Genomic DNA, 6,174 nt, shown 5'->3' on the forward strand with positions numbered 1-6,174 from the left:
CAGAGACTTGCAATGGAAGAGGAACACAAAAGGCTGAGCAAGGACCAGAAAGAGCCCAAGGTGCCTGGGAATAGGAACAGCCCCGTCTCTGTCTGAAAACAGAACAGCAACTGGGAAAGAGATGAAGCCAAGAGAAACAGGGTAAAGAGTAAGAGGCTGTTAAGGGATATACAGAAAATACTGGATGAAGACTCTGGCCCCCGGCCCCCAAATCTGGAGGCCAACATCAGCCTCAAATCCAGCACAAACTCTACCAGATGCTTGGCTGTGTTATCCAGTACTTTTGGACCCTTGGTGCATACCAGAGGAATTTTTTTTCTGGAATGTAATTTGGTGCTTTTATCTTTTCCTTTTCCTTTTATCTTTTACCTATATCTTTGTTTTTATCTATTCATCTTTTCCCCCTTCCTCAATTTTCGTCTCCAGACTTAATCATACTTTCTTATGAGTAAAGAGACTTTCTAATGTTTCTGATCAACTTTCATAATTCCTTGTTTACTTCTTCATTCTTTCTCTTCTATCCTCTTCTGTAATTTTTCAAAGCTTGTGTGATCATTCTTCACCCACCAGCCTTGCTTAAACTTTATTTATTTTCATTTATCTCTCTTCTACCCACTATCCCTCTTAAATTTGCCCATCAGAAGGGTAAAACCACACCACCAAGGGGAAATAATTTACCAAAAAGCTCCCAATTTCTTATTGGTTCTATTATATAATAGTAAATTTTGCTTCTATACTTAAAGGTACATAATTAATACCACACTTTGTTAGTTTCTAAACTGCCCTGATTCTACCATCAATGCTAATTATACTACTTTAGTTAAGATGTCATACCTGTTTGAATCACTTTTTCTCACTCCTGTAACAATTCTGGGAACTTGCTCAACAAATATAGAGTTGAGATAGATGAAAAATGTTGATAGGATGAGGATGGAAATCATGAATGGTCAATATAGGAAACATACAGAATACACAAAACAAATTCAAACAGAAATTCAGGAATATAAAAATTCAATTGAAAGCTGCAAAAACCATTTGAACAAAATTGAAAACAGACTTTCAGACCTTGAAGACAGGATCATGGCTAGTGATCACGGAAAGAAAGATCCATGGAAAATGAATAAAAAGATCAGTAAATAACAATTTAACTGGAAGATTAAACACAAAAAAATAAGAATAATTGGTGTTAATGAAAAAGCAGGAGCCAACACAAATGACATTTTAAAAAACTATTTGTAGAACTAATAAAAATTTCCCAAGCATAAGAAAAGAATCTAACATGCAGGTAAATGAAGCATATAGAACTCCAATTAGGTAGAAACAAAATAAATCTACACCCAAACATATAATAATCAAGAACCCAGAAATTTGCCAGGTGTGGTGATTCACACCTGTAATCCCAGCACTTAAGAGGCTGAGGCAGGAGGATCATTATGAGTTCGAGAACAGCCTGAACTACAAAGTGAGCTCAAGACCAGCCTGAACTGCATAGTGAGACCCTGTCTCAAAAAGACCAAAAAAAAAAAAAAAAAAACTCCCAGAAATTCAGAATAACAACACATTATTAAAACCTGTAAGAGAAAAGAAACAGAATACCTACAAAGAAAAGTCCACGAAAATCACATAAGAATTCTCTACACAAATCCTCAAATGAAGAAGAGCTTGAAGTACTTCAAGTCTTGAATGAAAACAACTTCCAACCCAGATTGATGTAGCCTACAAAACTATCTTTGACAACTGATGGAGAAATGAAACACATACATGACAAAGAACAACTAAAGAAATTCATGTCTATCAAGTCAAACCTCCAAAGAGTACGGAAAGATATTCTAGACAGATACAAAAATGACCACAATTCCAAGAACAACATCAGAAAAAAACCACCCACAAAGCAGAGCAAGCAATTAAACAGAGGAAACAACAGGGAACCAACAGCAAAAAATAACGTGACAAAGATAACCCAATACATATCACTTATAACCATTAATGTAAATGGCCTGCATTCACCAATCAAAAGAAATATATTGGCATAATGAACCCAGAAACAATATCTAGCAATAGGCTGAATACAAGAAACACATTTAACTTAAAAAAGAAACTCATAGACTGAAAGTGAAAGGACAGAAAATAATACTCTATGCAACAGATAGGTACCCTGAAGACAGCAGGGGTAGCTATTCTATTTGCAGACAATGTAAACTTCAAACCAAGAAAGATCAAAAGAGATAATGAATGTTATTATACACTTACTAGGTGAAAATTCAAGAGAAAGAGATAAAAATCATAAATATATATGTACCAAATATGGGAGAACTAAACTATGTAAGACAAATGTCAACAGACATGAAAAAAATAAGCAATAACAATGACTATAACAGGGGGACTTTAATACCACATTGTAACAATAGATAGATCAATTAGACAAAAAAAAAAAAAAACAGCAAAGAAGCAACAGAATTGAACCAAACTTGTAAATAAATGGACTTAGTAAACTTTTAAAGAGTATTTCACCATAAAAAAAAAAATCTTAATTCACATGCTTCTCAGTTGCACATGGGCCATTGTCTAAAACAGACCATATACTAGGCCATAGAACATGCTTAGGTAAATGCAAAGGAATTAAAGTTATTCCATGCTTGTTTCCTCACCATAGTACAATGAAATTGGAACTTATTGGCAAAAGAAACCTCAAAAAGTCCATAAACATATGGAGAATAACCCCTTGCTGAACAATCAGTCACAGATGAAATTAGAGAATAAATTTAAAAATATCTGCAATCATTGAAAATACAAATATAATATACCAGAACCTGTGAGATGCAATGCAAGCAGTCTTAAGAGTGAAATTCATAGCAGTGAATTTTCACAGCAGGAAAACAGCACATGCACAAATATACAACGTAATGTGCATCTGAACTTCAAGAAAAAAGAGCAAGTCAAGCCCAAAACCCACACAAGGGAAGGAAATATACATATCAGAGGAGAAATTAATTAATGCAATTCAGACCAAGAAAACAACATAAAGAATTAATGAATCAAAGAGTTCAGTACTGGGAAAAACAAAACTCATAAACCCCAGCCAATCTTATCACAAAAAGAAAGAAAAGACTCAAATACATACAATGAGGAATGAAAAGGAAGGAATCACTGCAGATCCTATGGAAATTCAGGGAATAATTAATATCTACACTGAAAATCTTTACTCACACAGGATAGAAAACACAGATGAAATGGAAATTTCCAGAAATGTATGAATTATCAAAACTGAATCAAGAAGGTATAAAAAGTTTGAATAACATTAATGAAATTGAAAATGTAATTAAAAACTTACCAACAAAGAGAAGACTAGGTTCTGATAGCTTCACAGTTGAATTCTACAAGAAATTTAGAGAACAATTAATGGCCATATTCCTCACACTCATTAAAAAAATTGGAAGGGAAGTAATTCTACCTAACTCATTCTTGGAGACAAGTGTTACACTGATAACAAAGAGAAAGAACCAACCAAAGAAGAGAACTATAAACCAATTTCTCTAAAGAACATAGATGTAAAGGTCCTTAATAAATATTAGCAAATAGAATTCAGAAAATCATCAAGAAGGTTATATAACATGACCAAGTAGAATTCATCCCAGGAATGCTTTGACATATGCAAATCAATAAACATCATGCGCCATATCAACAAAGCCAAAGAAAAAAATCACATGATCATTTAAATAGCTGTAGAAAAATCTTATGACAAAGTCCAACACTCATTTATGATAAAAATAACTTGTAGAAAATCAGAATAGATGGTTCTTACCTCAATCTGATAAATGCAATCTATTACAAAACAATAGCCAACATGATACTAAATGAATAACAACTAAAACTTTTCCATTTAAAATCAGGAATAAGATAAGAATATCCACTATCACCACTCCTATTCAGTACAGATCTGAAGACACTGTCCACAGCTACTAGACAGGACAAAGAAATAAAAGGAATAAGGATACAAAAGGAAGAAGTTAAACTAACATTATTCCTAGATCACATGATGCTTTACATAGAATACCCCCAAAAACTCCACCAAAAGACTTCTAGATTTAATTTAAAAAATTCAGTAGCATAGCTGGACACAAAGTCAACACTCAAAAATGACTAGCATTCCTGAACACAAACAACAAACTCAGTGAGAAAAATTAGAGAAACCATGTCCTTCAAAATAGCATCCAAAAAAGTGAAATACTTAGAGATTGGTCTAAAAAGAAAATAAAAGTACTATATATTGAAAATTACAGTTCTCTGAGAAAGGAGAACAAAGAAGATATCAGAAAATATAAAGATATCCCTTGCTCATGAATACAAAGAACAAATACTGTGAAAATGGCCATACTCCCAAAATTGTTATACAGATTTCATGCAATCCTGATCAAAATACAATTAACATATCTTACAGATCTAGAAAAAAACATTCCCTTTGGAAACAGAAAAGATCTAGAATAGCAAAGGCAATTCTGGGCAACAGGGGCAAAGCAGGAGGTATCACAAGTCCTGACTTCAAATTACACTACAAAGCTACTATGATAAAAGAAACTGCATAGTATTGGTAAATAAAACAAGCCTGAAGAATAATGAAACAGAATAGAAGATACAAACACAACTACAAAGACACTTCACCACCTTATCTTTGAGAAAGGGGCCAAACATGTTCAGTGGAAGAAAGTCTTTTTAATAAATGGTGCTGGGGAAACTGGCTTTCCACGTGCCTAAGACTAAAGTTTGACTGATGTCTATCCCTATGCACTAAAGTCAAAATGGATCAAAGTTCAAAATGTTAAATAGAAACACCAACTCTATGAGAATACAAAGTAGGTATAAATCTCAATAGGGGTAGACAGAAGATTCATGAACAAAATCCACACTGTATGGCAAATACTTCAAAGAATCAACAAGTATCATTTTATTAAAAAGCTTTAGAATATCAAAATAAACAACCAACAGGGTGAAAAGAAAACCCACATGGTAGGAAAAAATTTTAGCCAACTGTTCCTCAGACAAAGGGCTTCTATCTAGAACATATAATTAATTGAAAAAATTGAGGGGAAGGAGCAAAGATGGCAGATAGATAACAACTGGCTACAGAAGCTCCTTGAGAGAGTCAACTTAGAATTCAACATAATACAGACTGGGGAGCCCCAAACAGAGGGAGATAAATTCTCTCATCCTACGAAGAAATTAAGGTGACTTGTCGATCATCTGAGGTCCTGCTGCAACTGGCCGAGGTCCCACCGCGACTTGCCGAGGTCCCACTGCAACTTGCCGAGGTCCCGCTGTAACTTGCCAAGGTCCCACACTGACTGGCCAGGATACCGCCCAACAGGTGAGGGTCCCGCCTGGCCGGGGTCCCACCACAACAGGCCAGGGTCCTGCCATGACTAGCCGGGGTTCCGCCACAACAGGCCAGGGTCCTGCCACGACTGACCAGAGTACTGCGGCAACTGGCTGGGTCCCATCGTAACTTTCCGGGGTCCCATCCCAAATTGCTGGGGTCCCGCCATGACTTGCTGAGCCATCCAAGCTCCTGCCACTTCGACTCACTGGAGGCACAGTTACCCTGAGTTCGGGGGTCAGCGAGCAGAATGGAGGGTTGAGTTGGCAGGGTGCCTACATCGACCTGTGGTGAGTGATGGGAGTGGAGCCATTCCATAAATAGGGGGGCTCCAGTGGACAACATTCTGGGACTGGGCAGGACTGACAAGTACAAGGGGAAGCAGTGACTTCAGTCAATTGTGTCGATGTCCGCTCCCGGCCGGCAGGAAGGACACACGACAAAGTCTGGCAGTGGACAACCTTTTCTTTTTATTTTCCTTCTCCGTACAGCCTGCCCTGGGATCGCTCCCAGCCGAAGCCTCCTCTGGTCCGCTCCCCGCGGCTCCTTCCGGGCTTCGCTCCGAAGCCTCTACCGGTCCGCTCTCCACGGCTCCTTCTGGGCTTCTACTTCCGGGCTTCTTTTTCCCCCCCAGGGGTGGCACCAGTATATATACGGATACAGTGTCCAATCATGTTAAAGTAAGCAAGGCAAGCTGATTGGCTAACATCATCAGTTGCCAGGCAGACTATATTGTTGAGCGGGTTGCTTACGCGGTAAGCAGGAAACTAACGTGCTCGATGGGAGGGGTAATCTACCTCAGG

This window comes from Cavia porcellus, unplaced genomic scaffold (genome assembly GCF_034190915.1).
Source record: "Cavia porcellus strain 051 isolate PalLab524CR breed Dunkin Hartley unplaced genomic scaffold, mCavPor4.1 scaffold_1, whole genome shotgun sequence".
NCBI lineage: Eukaryota > Metazoa > Chordata > Mammalia > Rodentia > Caviidae > Cavia > Cavia porcellus.